The following is a 16,374-nucleotide window of genomic DNA, read 5'->3' on the forward strand; positions in this document are numbered from 1 at the left end:
TCTAATTGCATGACAGACCTGCAAAGTGGATCATTCAGTTTTAAACAAAGAGACTCCTTGAGCTTAAGCAAAAGAGCCCAGAGTTACAAGTTGACTAATATTGGAGCCAGGAGTGAAAGATATTCTTTATAATTTTCCAAATCCTGATGTTTTGTAGGATACAGTGCTTACTATACAAATCCAATAATCAATGTTCTATTATCTAACTACTTCCTTTGTACTTAAAATGTCACTCAAGAATACTCTTGGAAAAAAAAAAATACATGTAAGGATTCAGGGAAAATGGAATAAAGATTTAAAGAACATTAATCCATATTTTTAATAGTCACTAGATGTAGCATAACTGGCACATAGCAGAAGGGAAGATCAGACGTTTCACTATTTTTTTACAGAGATGCCTGTTCAAATAATAACAACAAAAAACACACACTCAGTAGAACCTCCTCGGAGGACCCCTGAGGAACTGCTGGCCAGTCACACTGCTGATTAGCCTGCAAGTTTAGGCTTGGTGGCAATGGAGGAGCTGCTGGGTTTTGCCAAGGGGAATGATTTCTATGTAGAAAATGGGCAACTCTTGGGTTTCATTTTCCAGATCTTTTTAAAGATCAGTAACTTACATAATTTTATGGTCATGAAAATGTAAGAGAGTATAGGATTTTCTGTGGGTGACTAATTACAGTGGAGTGATGTGTGGTTTATTTGAATGTCTGCAAAGAGATTTTTATACATAAGGAGGAAAATTGGAACCTACTTAGCCACCTGAGTTAATTTTGAAAAATGCAGTTCCATTTCTTCTCGACTGGAGAAAGCATGTTGCAGCAAGCTCTGTACATCTCACGTCTTGTGGTCCCCCCTACATCTTGGTTGTTGGGGGTTCATTCATAATGCCACTGTTTCCTCAACTCTAAGTATACATGTAGCAATAATGAGCTGCCTCTCCTATGTGATGATACGGTTAAACCACGTCTCCCGTTTGATGTGATGTTCATAATAAGTTGGCAAGGAGGATGGACATCAACCTTTTCCATCGCCATGGTTCCACCTAGGCCAAAATCTCCTTTAGAAAAGCGAGTGCTCACTGGCACGTAGGGAACACAGCCCAAGGAAGAAACAGGGCAGGCACTGGTTCACCCACACGGAGACAGGGCTGGACACAGCTGGGGCGCCTTGGATGTGACTGCATGTTTCTGATTGTGTTCTTGAGCAGTGAGAGATGACTGCTGTTTCTCCCAAAGACTTCCCTAGAGCCTGCTGATGTAAACAAACCACCATCAGACCTATGATATTACAGCTTTGACTGGACCGGTGAGTTTAGGGGCCTAGGTGCTGTCGGCCTGGAGTCTGTCCCGGGGAATCATTCTGTCTGTTGCTCCTCACCCCTGCAGACTCTTCTCACTGAGTCCCAATGGTGTGCTCCCCTGATCCTGGAAAGGGTGTCCTGCCCCCCTTCCATCATTACCTAGTCACTGCCACATTCCACGTGACTTGGGCCTCCTTAAGAAAGCTAGGCTTTGCCATGGGAAGAAACCAACTGGTCCTCCTAACTGGAAATAGGCTAAAAATAGAGTAAAGGTACATGTGAATGAAAATAAGTTATTGACTCTAATCATCTTTAGAAGATGGATCGAGCCAGGAGGGGAACTGAGAAAGAATGCAGCATTTTGCTCTGGAATATTTGCCTGGGAGTAAAGTCCTGATGAACAGGACCACAGTTCTGATGAAGTTTGCAGGTAGCTAATCTCTCTAGCACCAACTCCAGGTACCCAGTGTTATCTACACTGACATCTTTTTGTTTGCAGTCAGTTTATTAGTCTTAAAATTAATCAGAAACCAGGAGATTACTGCAGCCAAGGAGTTTGGATGATTTTTTTCCCCTCTACAATCACTATAATTACTTTATCTCAAAAAGAACTTTATCTTTGCCACTCTAATGAGATACTCTGCCTTGGAATAGCATTAAAGCTAAAAGGTTTCTGATGAGAAATGGTGCAATAAATAGAATAAGATGTAAAGTGCCTGGCATGATGGATTTTGTTTAAAATTGGTTTATAGATTAGGCACAATTTACGTGAGGAAATTTATTAAGAAATATATTCTAAATGTATAATCATTCCCAAACTTAATATTCGTTACAGATTAATTGTTGGTCAGGAGTCTACTTACTTCTCTTATTGTCAAAACCTGCTCTCACTTCTATGTAATGGATTAAAGTCTTGGAATACATCTAACCTTACTTTCTAGTATTAGCAAAGGGCATTTTTGCCCAAGCATGCTTTACTCTCTCTCCTCTTTGCTAGGTGTAGATTTTCTTGTCAGGCATTTCAGGTTTTCTAGAGTATTCCTTGCAAGTTATTTGGTTTTGGTAAAGAATATTCTGGATGTCCTGATGGTGAGGATGCAGCCAGTGCCTGTGTGTGGTTTTGCTTTATGTTGTCGTGTCAGGTCCACAAAGAAGCCAGTCTGTATGTGATTCTCCTCTGCCAGCTCTGGTGCAGTGAACTGAAGGCCACAGACCTGTCCTGCAGCCCTGGGGCAGGGTTTACCATCCCTCCTCTGGCCATCTGCTCTGCCTGGGGATTCTGCTTGGCCACAGGTGCCCTCCTCCCCTCCACCTCCTTCTGATGCCCACCCTTTCTGCACTGGGTGGATGTGCTCTCTTTGATCCATGCCCCAGCTCCATTCCAGTTGGTGACAAGTAGAGGGTCCCCTCTGCTAGGCAAAGACAGAGGAAACAGCACAGGGAGCACTGTAGGATATGAACAGCCCAGAACACCAACCATCAAGGCATACACTTTATAAAGAATCAGATAAACTGAAAGTAAATTATATCAGGCAAACTGACCGACTGGAGAATTGGCCTTGGTGAGAGGATCTTCATTCAGCAGTTTGCTTAGGTACACGCGTGGGGCACAGCTGGTTTATTTGCTCTGTGACTTTAATTTTCAGAAAAACTGGATGGTTTTAATGACAAGCTTCCGGAGCTGAGGTTGTAGTGGGAAAGCCCTCGATGAGAGCCCTCGATGAGAGGGTGGGGGGCGGGACACACGGCTCAGGGGAGGGAAGTGGGAAGGGTGGGCACTGAGGAAGGTCAGGGAGGCCGTTGAGAAGCAGGGAGCCTTGGGCCTTTGCACTGGGAAGGGGTGTGCCCAACATCACTCTGGCAACCAGGATCCTGGGTAGGAGTGCCAGGTTTAGCTTCAAGAAACTGTGAAGGAGTTCACCTACATTTGCCTTTCAGACACACAATGAACAAATATATGTGTGTGTGTGTGTGTGTGTGTGTGTGTGTGTGTGTGTGTGTGTTTTTATATATATATATATATATATATATTTTTTTTTTTTTTTTTTTTTTGCATAAGCAGGTCCCGCCCATGGCGGGGTGTCTAGGAACAACTGCAGAGTCCTGGGGGTGATGCTGACACCCGTGTGAGAGGAAGCCCAGCCCTTAACCAGAAGGAGCTGTTGTTTCTGGAGAACTGCTCATGATCACTAGTGAACCAAAGGAACTTTGATTAGAGAGACAAAAACACCAATAAGTAAATTGATACCAGTTGAAAAAGACTCATTTCTGGTTTTGCTATAATTAGATTAATATGGACATTTGTCAGATTTTATAAGCAAAGAATGAAACATATGAAGTTACCTATTGAACCAAGTGAAATGTTACCTATAAATATAAACTGTTTAGGAGATAATAACAAGTGTCATATGCAAATGTGAGATTACTGAGGAGATAATCCTCAGGGTCACCTGGCGGGGCTGCGGCGGCTTCAGCCAGCTGCCTGTGTCCCTCTGTCCCTCTGATACAAAAAACAAATGTTATTTCAATACATACTCCTCTGATAAATATTTTCAATGTATCATCCCACACAATGAATAGAATTCCAGGTTGCTTAACTGATTCCCAATTAAATAAATTAATGGCCACATGGCACTATTAACTGACAGACTTTGTAAAACTTTTAATATCTTCTACATAAAAAGTAGATCACATTGGCATTACACACTTTGCAATAAAGATACATATGTATGAAAATTAGAAAACAGACTCAGATATCAGCAACCAAGAGAGATATAGAGGAAGAGGGCTGAGCTTTGATGGGGTTCATGGTAGAATTCAGTAAGTTACAGTTATCGATAACACTCATCCCTCACAGGATATAAGCCACGTTCTTTGGAAGAAGAATGCAGAACTTAACCACTTTAACATATACACTTTTCCAGAACGACACTTTGCATTCCCCGCCTACAGTTCTGAGAAGCTTACACTAGCCACCTGGGTCGGAGCGCAGCCACCATGCTGGGAAGAGTGGCACATATTCACAGCACAGAGCCACGGGGACAGGCGGGGGAAAGGCAGCCGTCCCTCCCGTGCCTCGGCCCTCAGTGTGGGGTGGGCCCTCAAGCCATGCTTGGGGAAACTGCATCTGTGACGAGTGTCTTCTACTCTCTTCCTCAGACTCCTCTTTAAAGATTTCCAAGTAAAATCATCACCAAAAACAAACAGACAATAAAAACCCAGATACTATTACAGAGAGGTCTCAGTGAAGAGGCAATGAAAGGTGCCACCCGGGGTCCAGATGAAAATAACGAGCCGGATTAAAAAGCCAATGAATCATCAGCCTTGGCCAACATTTCTGCAGGCTCTGATTAATTGAAATCACTGCAACTGTAATAAAGCCAAAGAAAATCTTGGTTGTGAGATATTCCGCACATGACCAAGGCTCTGAGGTAGACTCTGCTTCAGCTGGAGTTGTCAGTTAATAACATTTGTTTTTTGTATCAGAGATTGAACCCAGGGAGCCTTAACCACTGAGCTATATCCCCAGCCTCCCCTCACTTTAATTTTTTTGAACTTTATTTAAGTTGCTTAGCACCTTGCAAAGTTGCTGTGAGTTTGGTTTGAACTCGCGATCCTCCTGTCCCGGCCTCCAAGCTGCTGGGATTACAGGTTTGCGCCATTATACCCCACCAATGTTTTGACAAAGTTACCACCTATAAATATTTATAAAGGAACAGATAAGGACTTCTAAGGAAAGGTTTGCATACATTGTGTTATTCCATTTTAAGTTGCAGTTATGTGTACCAAGTTGGAAGCTGGGCTGCTTTGTTGATTGGCTAGTCATGCTGTCTGCTGGCAGAACAGGAATTAACTGGGTAAACTCCTAAGGACACTGTCATGGTCTCAGAGCCCCCGGGTGCTTGTCCGCCACTGCCCCTCCTGGACATTGCAGCCTGGAGTGTGTGTGCGATACAGGACGATGTCCGGAGCAGCAGTGCCCCCTCCATCAGTGGTGGGAATAGTTCCCAGAAGCCTCCACGTGCTCCTCTTACCTCTCACCCCTAGCATCCGGGTCTCCCGGCCATTGAAAAGCATAAAGGAAGTTGAGAATCAAGAGTCTGCCCACGGGGAACGAAGCAGCTGTGATTGGCTTAGAACAATCTTACTTCCTCCTCTGATTTGATCCATCCCAAACCAGGTTCTCCTAACAAGGAGAGAGGGTGTGACCAAAGGCTGCCATATTTGTAAGGCGTGATTATTTTAGATTGCTTTTCTGACCTTACTTGCACATGGCCGGCCTTGACATTGTTTCTGTGTGGGCAATGCCACCATTTTTAGGGGTTGTTTCTGTGCACTGATGCGGCTGCCTGATCCTTTACAGAATGATAGAGACATATTTTCTATTTAACCACTTAGAAACTTTAACAAGAATAATAGAAATTAAAAAAAACAAAACATATCCTGGGTACACTGGGTTAATTTATTTGTTCTTTTGCTTAAGAAGTAAGTGGCTGAAACTGTCACTGGTGGAGCAAAGGGGATTTATTCGTTTGGTCTTACTCCGTAGTAGATCTCTTGTTGATGCTTTATGAATAAACAGATGTATTCCCTAGCACTAATAAACGTGCAGGGCTAGGGGGAGTCACATTAAAAATGCTCCTTCTGTAAAAATAAAAAATATTTTAATTAAAAATATGCTCCTTCGGAATCAGGCAGAGCTGCAGCAAGCTGGCTGAGACCTGCTTTTGCATCTTTTTGCAGAAGCTTCTGTACTTAGGCACGCACCGCGTCCTCCGCCTGGGGCTATCAGGCTACCTGCGTAAGTGTATCATTAAAGCCGGTGGGAAATGGAGAGGTTAATTGACTTTACTTAGGTCACACAGTGAGAAAGAAACCAAACTGAGAATTAAATCCAGGGCACTGGAGCTGAGCTCCGACTGCCAGCACCTGTATTATGTTACGCTAGTTTCCTTACTAGGATGCGGGAGGGCCAGACTGTGGTGCAGTTTTCCTGAAGAGTGGGGATCAAGATTCAGAAACTGAGTGCGAGGTGAAACGTGGCCCTCTCCTTTAGTGAGGAGGAGGAGGGCGTGCCCTGGGGCTCTTGGAAAAAGGAAAGCATGGAGCTCACAGGGAACCCCTGGAGTCCAGGTCAGTGGCTAGCCAGCCAGGAGGGTTTGTCCTGGGACATCTGACCAATGAAGCCAGCGTCTGTGGTGTGTGTCCTACAGGGGCCACTTGCCCCTCTGAGCTCAGTTAAAGCCCGACATTCCCACATTAGCTAGTTTTAAAGAATTTAAAGTCCAAAGTCAGAATGACCCTGATTTTTTATTTTGCTATAAATCTTCAGTTGTGCATGGGGGACTTCATATTAATTTAGAAAGCCATCCTAATAAGCATAACTGACCTACTGCCAAGGAAATGACCTGCAATTAAAATAATCAGATGTGGCCATAATTTAAAGCTGGCAGCAGCGTCTCCCGGGCAAATGCGCTCCCCTCCCCGCAGTGTGCTGAAAACCAATGAGAAAGCATTTCCTTTTCTGTCTTTATCTTCATTTAAAGTGGTTGAGGTAAAGGTCAGTGTAAACAAACGTGAAATAGCCTATAAATTCTGTAGTGTTGCCATCAACAGATAAACTTTGCATAAACAGATACCGGGAAAATGGACCATACTAGCTCACAGAATAGAGTGTGAGCGGAAAGCTAGAGAGACCCCGTTGCCCAGGTACTGTGTACTCCTGCTACTAGATTCGGTTCCAAGAGGCAGGTCCAAGGACACCTCGCCTGTCTATGCTTTTAGCACAGTGCACAGTGGACACCTGAGAGGTTCAGTGGAGTAATGAACAGCAGGTGGCTGGCACTGTCCCATTGGGTGCCCTGGCTTGCCCATAATCTTTGATCAGAAATGGACTCTGCAATCATCCAGTCTGAATTCCCTGATAAGGGAATTGCCCATATAACACATACATAATGTTTGGTCATCTGACTTCTGTCCAGGACTGTAGTGATGGAGAAATCATTGCTTTTCACATTATCTGTTTTCATTGTTTAAAAAAAAAAAAAAAAAAAAAAAAAAAAACTCCGACTGAAAGTTATTTGACCTGAAAATAGTCTCCACCTATAAATTCTGTTTTTTCTCTTTGAAAATAAAAAAATAAAAACTCCAACCTTCTATCTCTTCATTTGTTTAGAGGAGCTAAAATGATTTACTTCCTAGTTCTTTCTTCCTCTGCTAAACGGCTGATCGAAGCATGCAATGGGTGGAAGAATTCCCCGGCCTCCAAGGAATGCTCTGAGCCTACTCCCGAGTCCCCGCAGGTCTGGCGACAGTGTGAGGGAGGACCCTTCATCAGTGCTCACTGCTCCGGGCACAGCCAGCAGGCCACTGTCTGAACTCAGGGAGGGCTTGTGCAGTCAGGAGGCGGTTGCTCCCAGCTCTTCTTGAGAAGAAGCCTGACTCGTAGAAAGGTCAAAGGCAGAGGCACAGGGAGACTTGGAAAAGCGAGGTGTTAGTGCTGGAGAAGAGCAAGTTGAGAGGTGTGGGTATATGTGACAGCTGAGCGGGGCAAGCTGGCAGCAGGGTGCGCACACTGGGGCACGTTAGCCACGTGACCCTCCAGGCCTAGCGGGGATGCTTGTTGGGCCACTCCTGGCAGGTCCAAGGCAGGCTGCTTGTGACGTGCACTGCACGGACCACTGTGCTGCTCCTTCTACTGACAATTCTTTTGAGTCTCTTCTAAAGTCATCTCTGACTCCTCCTGGCAGATGGCAGGTTTTCCCAGGGCCAAATGGATAACTTTACGATTCAAATACAGTTTAATTCAGTAAATAATAGTCTTAGGAAAACTACCAACCAACCAAATAGAAGGCTTTCCGGGAGCTGCTATTGGGCCTGCCAAGTGCTGGGCACTTGCTGGAGGGGTGGCGGGTATGGGCGTCCGTCTGTTTTCCCCCCCTGGGGCGTGCCAGCTGCTGCACTGTTTTGTTCCCTTCCGTTTCTGGTGTCCCAGTGTTGAAGCAAGATGGGGGAGTGAAGGAAGAGGGAAGGGCGAAGTTTGCTCCTGATGCTGCCGTGGGCTGTGCCTGAGCCCGGGCTCAGCCAGAGTGAAGAGCAGACTGTCCCCGTGGCTCCAGGGAGGGTCGTGTGGAGGCAGCAGTGCGAATTTCCCCTCGCCTGCAGGGAGGGCTGACATTTCTTCCCCGGTGATCATTTCTGTCTCAGCTCCTGGAATTTCAGTGTTCACCCAGATCTTCTCCATTGGGGTCTCCTTGGCCTTCCTGGAAGTCTTCTTGGACTGAAGTGGAAAGTAGTTTGGATGCAGATCTTTCTCACTTTCCAGGGGGAATTCTCAAACCTTTTTCGTTTTACAAATTCTAGGATCCCCAGCTAAACCCAAACGAGTTATACTAACGGGGTAGAGAGCCTCTGAGGTTGGCCAAGCGGAGTCCAGGCCAGGCCGCAACTCACCGCGCTGATGTGGAAGAGCCACACCAAAGCTCACTCAGTCACTCCAACGAAGCCGTTATCTTGAATCACGATGAAGGGAGCACCCTGATGTGGTGGGGTGATGACATTCACTGTGCAATTTCCATACGGAACTCTCCCCAAATTGTCTCTACCCGATCTCCAGCAAGGCAACACCGAAGATGCCAATGAGGGGTTTCAAAAATTGTAGCATGTATTGCATAAAGACTACAAGAGACCTCTCAGAACTTGCTCCTCAGTGTTGCTGTGAACCTAAACGTGTGTGGAAAACAAAGCCTATTTTAAAAATTCGATCACCAGTTTTAGGATCTGTAGATCTACATATGGGATCAATGCATCTTTAGGTTTACAAGATCTCTTTGTTGCTTCCGTTGAAAGCTTCCATTGAAATGGCTACTTTAACGTCGTATTACTAAGCTAAATCCACGAGCTTTTAGGTGTTGAGAAAGTACTTCCGTGCTCTTTGTGCTCAGTGTCTTGTTTTTGAGTCGAGAGGACAGAGCCCATGGCCTGCTGCATCCTAGGCAAACGCTCTACCACTGAGCCACCTCTCCAGTCCCACCCTCACTGTCTTTATGGACATGGTGATTATGTGAATTGGGACAAGCAGGCATCACCATGGCCATTTCACACCTGAGAAAACCACATGGGGTTCACAGAGAAGAAGAGAGTTGCCAAGAAGCCATAGAAACCATATGAGTTGAACCCTCATTTCAGAAAAAAACTAAAGACTTTTTCCTTCTGCTCCCTTGCCTCCTCTCTTAGCAGAGAGCTAAATATCCTCAGTTGGTGCATCATTATTTTTAACAGTATCTGCTTCATAGATTCCCTAAGGCGGCTAAACTATTTGAAATGTGCACCATCACTGTCTCCCTTTTCTTCGAACATGTTCTTACGTTTCTTTGACTGTGTCTCGGAGGCTCTGTCTTTGTGGAGGCTGTGGAAGCCACTGGCAGACTCTTGCTTAATGTCAGGTCATAGCTGTCCCAGCCGTCTCTCAAATTCCACCTCATGGGATCCAGATAAGAAGAGCTGAAAATCCCCCAAACTGTGGCACCCTTCGTGCCACAGAGCTCTGTGATTTAGGCTGAACTGTTACTCCCTCGTCTTTCCTGGAGGGAGAAGACTCTCAAATCCCTTACGATGAAGGACAGAGCATCCTGGAATCTGACCCTCTTCACCTAAACTCTTGACCTTCCTATCATTTTCTTAGGCAACATGATACCTTTTAATAGTGACTCAGATTACTTTAGTTTCAATTTGAAACAAAGTATCAGTCATAAGTTTTTGTTTCCTTTATTTGAAAAACTATGATTTTGAGGGAGGGGGATCACAGGAAAGTGAGTTGGTTTAGGGTCTATATTTGATCCTAATATGCCATTTATTGGGGGAAAATTGCAAATTTACCTGTTATAACTTGAAATTTAGTGTGTAGTGGTTTTCAAATGACTGTGCACTGTATTGAACCTGGAAAATTTGGATGGGCTTGGGAAAAAATCCATAACATTGGAAAATGCACTGTGGTATATAGTTTAGGTGAAATATGTACTAAAGAATATCACAAATCTAGGAAAATGTCAATTTATATGTTCAGAAGCAGAGCCCAATACAAATTTCATAACAATGTCAATTTTGCCCTTGTTAAATGAGGCTTTATTAAGGTTAGTTTGGACAGAAGACCAAGGTGGCCGATAGCATTTTTTTTCAGATTATAGCTTTTATGTGTAACAGCTTTGAAATACATGCCTCATTTAAGAGACAGAAATTGGTACCATTAGAAAGTGGAGAAAATTGGTTCACTTTAAGTTTTTCAAAGATTTATAGACAAGTACTTCTCAACACTGCCCGTTCTATCTCATACATGGATTTCTGAAGCTTTACAGCACATGTGAAACGTGTGCCTTTAGCTTCACTAGGGGAATTGGGATGGGAGGAGAGTCGGAGGAGTGGGGCAAGCTCCATCTGGGCAGCTTTAGAAGAAGGATCAAGGAAAGGACATGATGGTGTACGTGTTTATTACATCACTAGGCTGTAAGTCCTTGAGCTGTCTTCTATTATGTGGTCAATATGTTTTTGTTTATTGAGTGTTAGATTTGATTGATGGAAAGTACAAATAAAATATAAGGTCATAGACTCTTCATTAATTAGCCAACATTGGTGAAGAGCTGTGCTGTCCAATATGGTAGCCACTAGCTACCTATGGCTCTTCAGATTTCAATGAATTAAAGTTAAATCAAATGAAATGACCAGTTCCAAGGACTCAATAGACTTATGAGTAGTGGCTACTCATTCATTGTGCCTTATAAATATAATGCATTCTGGTCATCACAGAAAATTCTACTGAACTGCACTAGTCAGGGAATCATGTTTGGATCAGAGGGTGGGCCTATCTGTCTATATTTATATTTTAATGTTAAATGTATTCTCCTAGCATTAAGAAATAGGAGTGAAGAAAAAGAGTATGTGACTGCTCAGCTATTGCAGACCTGAGGCATAGGTGGGAGCTGCGGGGAGTGGAGCTGCCTGAGCAAGGGGTTATGGTTAATGAGCCCAAGTGCTAGAGGCGAGGTCAGGCTTGCCTCAGCTGCACAGCCAGCAGTGGCAGATCGGGCACAGGGACCGAGGCTGTTGCTTTACAATCTTTGTCATTCCATTGAATCCCTTCAGGGACATAGGTTGGCATGTGAGAATTTTGGAACCAGCAATCTTTGGTTCTTCTGAGACAGAGGATTAAGCCTCTCCCACCCCCTATAGAGGCAAGAGAGGAGGGAACTGAGTTCATAGGCTGCCACATCCCCAGAGAGGTTCAAGGTCACCAGGCTAGAACGTAACCTTGGCCAACCTGAACTAGCTCCACGTGGCCTGCGTGGGTTCCGTGTCTGTAGGCTCTGTGTGTCCCTCTGGCTGCAGACTGGGTTCTGTGACGAAGACCACCCAACCCATACCTTCACCTTAGGCTCTTGTTAGTTCTCCATTCCCTTAGTTTCGGCGTCTGAACAAGGGCCACCTTCCCATGCTGCATATGGTCTTCAGACACACTGTGCTGCCCTGCATTTAAAAGTCAAGCTCAATACTGTGTAGCTGGGCAGAAAACCTGATCTCCCTGAGGCCACCTGTTTGTACAGAGAGCACTGTTTTGGCGATGAAATGCAAATGTACTTTGCCCTAATACCCTTGCATTTATAGAAATCCTGTTTCATAATCAATTCTTCCAATCACCAGAAAAGTGCCAATGGTAACTTGTCAAACATGTTGAAAGAGTTGACAGAAATGACCCAAAAACAATGGGCTTTAGAAGCAGGTGTGAAGTAGTCTTCACAAGTTTACCTTGGTGTTTTCAAAATTTCAAACAATACAATAGTATTTCATTGTAAATTAAATTTAAGACAAATACATTTGAATTACACATACCGAGTCATCATTAGTAATGACTATTGAGTTTCTTTAGGATCAAAGCATTGACTTGTATGTGATTCTGTGCAAGAGACCAAAGCACTTCTGCTTTCAAAAACTCCTACTATGGTTGCAAGACTAATCATATCCAGGAAGAAGTACTAGCAAAGTCCTGGGAATCCTCCATAGACTGGCCTCCCCAGGGCTGCCTTGGGAGGAGGTTGCTGGTACTTTTCTTCCTGGTGTGTCAAGAGGTCCAAGGACTTCATCCAAAATATGATAGAACCATGATCTTTCCATACCTCTGTGGATGGCGACCTCTCTGAGCCAAGACTGATATGGGGAAATACAGTGTGCAGGTATTGCAGGAATGAAGAGAAGGTATGTGACCCATATACAGACTGCAAACTGCAGATTTAATCAGGACCTTGGCAGGCCCAGAGTGTCCCATGGGCTGTAGCAGAGACCCTGCTTTGGGTGTCAGTTCCCCAGGAGACGCAGCAGTTGCCAGCCATAGCTCCACACAGGTGTGGACTGCCGGATCTCAGAAAATGGCCAACATCTTGCAGAGTGATGGAGTTGTTGCGGGGACTTTCAGGACAGAAGCAGCATCACAAGCAGTTTCCCTGAGCAAGAAAGGCATGGTGTTAAGAAGCTAAGAAAGAGTGGGGGAGAAGAAGATGAGGAGTTGCTGCAGGGCAAGGGGAGCCTGCTGCTTTTCTCGGGGTTCTTCCCATCAACCTTGATGCTGGTGGCATTCGTAAAGATATAGAACACTGAGACGGTCACTAGGCTGGGCACAGCGATCACTGAGTTTAGTGTTGGGAATTTTGAGTTTGAACTGACTTTCAGATATTCAAGTAGCAATGCCAAGAAAGCCCCTGGACATTTTTGACATCTAAGATCTTCATATATTTTGGCATTTGTTTCAAAATGCACGTCTGAACTTTCAATATGTGTTTAGTAAGACAAAGAAGTTCCTTCTTACTCTTTGCAAATCCTAGCGAGGTTGACTGGTCGGCCCTGCAGCTGGCTGGAGTCCTGGATTCTGCCACGTGTGGAGGTCAGGACTCTCCTCACTGTTTGTTGATTCATGTTCACTGTTGATTTATGCAAAGATTCCACTAAATCCACCCCTTCAGTCTTCCAGACAGGCTTCCTTGTGACTAAAACTGGTGCAAAGGCCACTTAGCCCCAGGCAGAGACCCTGGCCCATGCAGGGCCCCATTCCAATTCTATTTTGCAAGTTCGTGTTGGATGCTGTCACACTTCTCTTCAAGGTCACTCCCATTGTAACTGCGAATGCAGTTGGGATCACGATTTCAACAGTAACATACATTCGAACTCAAGCAACATCTGCATCTGATGACTGCCATTTAGTTTATTTACAACAACCAAACGGGGGCCAGCATAGCACTCACACGGCAGATGACAACTCTACCCTCTGTCCTTCCCCAGAGACCGGTGGATGCAAAGAAAATGGGTAAAAGTAACACCCCCATGTACGTAATTCCTTCCTTTCTCCACATTATCTGTGAGACTAGAAAGTGAGAGATCATCATCTAGGAGCTTGGATTAAGGTGCACTAGAACTTAGACCACGGATGCTGTTTGTGCGTAGTGTCATCTATGCATAAACTACTATCTGACTCTTTACCAAATTGGGTTTAGTTCCTATTTTCAATAACAATATGACCAAGTACCTTTTCCTAGATGTGTGACCTCGCGTGAGACCTTTAACTTTTTGAGCTTTCTCACCTTTGAGATGACAGTCCTTGTGACATTATTTTAGGTTCTGCCCTAACTCTAAAAGTCAACATTTGTGCCCTTCTTTCTTGGGTGGGGATAGGTAGAAGTTGCTAAGGAATGCTGGGAAAAAATCATGAAATGCATATAAAGCAATTTGCTCAGGGCCAGATACCTAGTGATTGACCTGTGAGCCTTAGCTCCTTCACTCCTTCTTCACTCTCCTGTTGTTTGTTATCATGAATCTCAGACATACCAGATTAGAATCTATAATTTGTCCAAAATGCACAATCAACATCGGTCCAAGCTTAACCCTTTATGTATGTATGTATTAATTCCTTTCTTAATTTTCTGTTTAACCTTTCTTGCCATTACATTGAAGAAACATTTAACACCCACCATGAGTGAAAATCTGTTGTTGATGGAGTCTGTGAAGGATTCAGAGTCGATGTGATCATCCTGCTCACCCACCTCCCCTGGGGATGCTAAACACCAAGCACCTATATATTGGGATTCTTTAGAGAATTATTCTTAGATATCAGAAAGCAGAATAAGCTAAGCAAGTGGTTTCAGTGATTTATGTAGTCCATCCCATTCCCCCCGTCTCTAGGCTTGCTTCAAAGCTCAGAAATCAATGTGTGCCCTGCCTTTAGCCAGCGTGTAAAACATGTGACTTGCCCTGGGATGGAGCCAAGCTTCTGGTTGGTATCAAAATGCCCCCCTCTTCTTTCCCTTTGTCAACTCCCCACCTACTGAATCTTCACTTAGTAGTAGTGTTATTGGGGATTTTCTGTTCTTTCTGGATCAAGCAAGGTGTAAACAAACAGGCTACCCACAGGTTGAAGGTATTTGTATGTGTAAACAATTTCATCTGACAATAAGGTGTATGTGGTTTAAACTAGAATGACTTTTGCCTGCTGTCTGATGTCCTCTTTGGTTTCTACCTTTTCTGTTTTGGTGGAAGCCACTGTGCACTTCCCATGGATGTAGTTAATAAGTGTGGGATGAGTTGATGAGCTGACTCATGCACATGAAGGAAGGGGAAGCTGCCCGGCGTTCCTCATTGCCAATACCATGTGCCCACTCACCCCCACAAAGTTGCCTTTAGATTGGGCTGTGAACATATTGGTTGAATTAGTTCTCCTGCCTCAAAGATTCGAAAACTAGTAGATTGGAAGAAGATTAAATATCACACACCATGCAGTAACGTGCAGCAGAGTAAAAGAGGATAGCAATTCTTACTGCGGCCATCAGATGAGCACAGGATACAGCTCTTTTCTCAAGCTGGTTCTTGGGCTGACCACTCAGGGGGGCTTTCAATCAGGGTGTGGTGTGATTTCATGTTTGTAGTTTCTTTGAGTTCTCTGATAATTTTTATCAAAGTGATAAACACATGCACACACATGTGCATATTTAAAGCACTAATAAATCAGCAAGCACCATCTCCTTACTCAGATCATCCTGCCAACAGGAAAGATATGCACAAAGAATCCAAAAATAAATGCCAATGGATCAGTCCCATTGTTCAGGCTGTGACTCTTGGCTGTGTCGGCAGAGTTTACAGTGCTCACAAGCTGTGCCAAAGAGAGGGGGCTCTCCCCTCGACATACACGTGAACCAGCAGCTTGACCAAAAGCCTCCTAGAAGGTCCTGCAGGTGCTGCTCCTGATTGACATGTAGGAAGGGGCACAGACTCCAGGGTGCAGAGTGATGATATTATACTCTTAGATAACCCACATCTAGATAGAGTTTTAGATCTTTTCCAGAGTTTTTCTCATGGCCCCTCCTTCTTAATTACCCTCAGCCCTAAAAGTAACCACTCTTCTAACTTACATCACCTAGATTAACTTTGTCTATCAATTCCAAAATCTGGTCAGAGAGATGGGCAACACACGGAGTCCTCTGGGGTCCAGCAGCAGGCTGGAGGGGAGGACTCATAGACCAGGTCACAGGAAGCACAGCAGGTGTCAAGCAGCTCTGCTGCAGAGCCAGGAGAGCCAAGGTCCAAATCCAGGTGGATTCCTGGGGTCCACCTCTTGTGCACAGATATGCTGGAGAGTTTGCTCAGGTAGAAATGGCACAGTTTGGACCATGCCTAAATATGAAAAGCAGCTGGCACAGCTTCCTAAGAAGCACGGCCAGTGGAGAACGTAGGTTCAAAAGGAACATATTGGTGTCCTCTGAGCTACAGGCCCCAGTGTCAAAATGCAATTAGGCCCAGGAAGGAAGAGATTTGGTATCCTAGTGAAACCAACACCCAGGAAGAAAGCTCTACCATCAGAGCCTGAGCCTTTGCCCCAGATAGGCCCGCAAACCAAACCAAACTGAAACAGAATCCTCACTCATTTCACATACACAATACTGGTTATTGAAGGCTTACATTGGTCCTTATGAACACAGTGTATCCACCCAGTACATGACAACATTTCACTGATTAGAAATGATCAATTTAGTCCCACTTTCAAC

General features: G+C 44.5%; 1 protein-coding gene across 3 annotated transcripts in view; it reads left to right on the forward strand.

Annotated features, from left to right (window-relative positions):
- Positions 1-16,374, forward strand: part of PRKN (parkin RBR E3 ubiquitin protein ligase) — a 1,234,090-nt gene that overhangs the window by 477,565 nt on the left and 740,151 nt on the right. The window lies entirely within an intron of this gene.

The sequence above is a fragment of the Sciurus vulgaris genome (genome assembly GCF_902686455.1).
Source record: "Sciurus vulgaris genome assembly, chromosome: 7".
Taxonomy (NCBI): domain Eukaryota; kingdom Metazoa; phylum Chordata; class Mammalia; order Rodentia; family Sciuridae; genus Sciurus; species Sciurus vulgaris.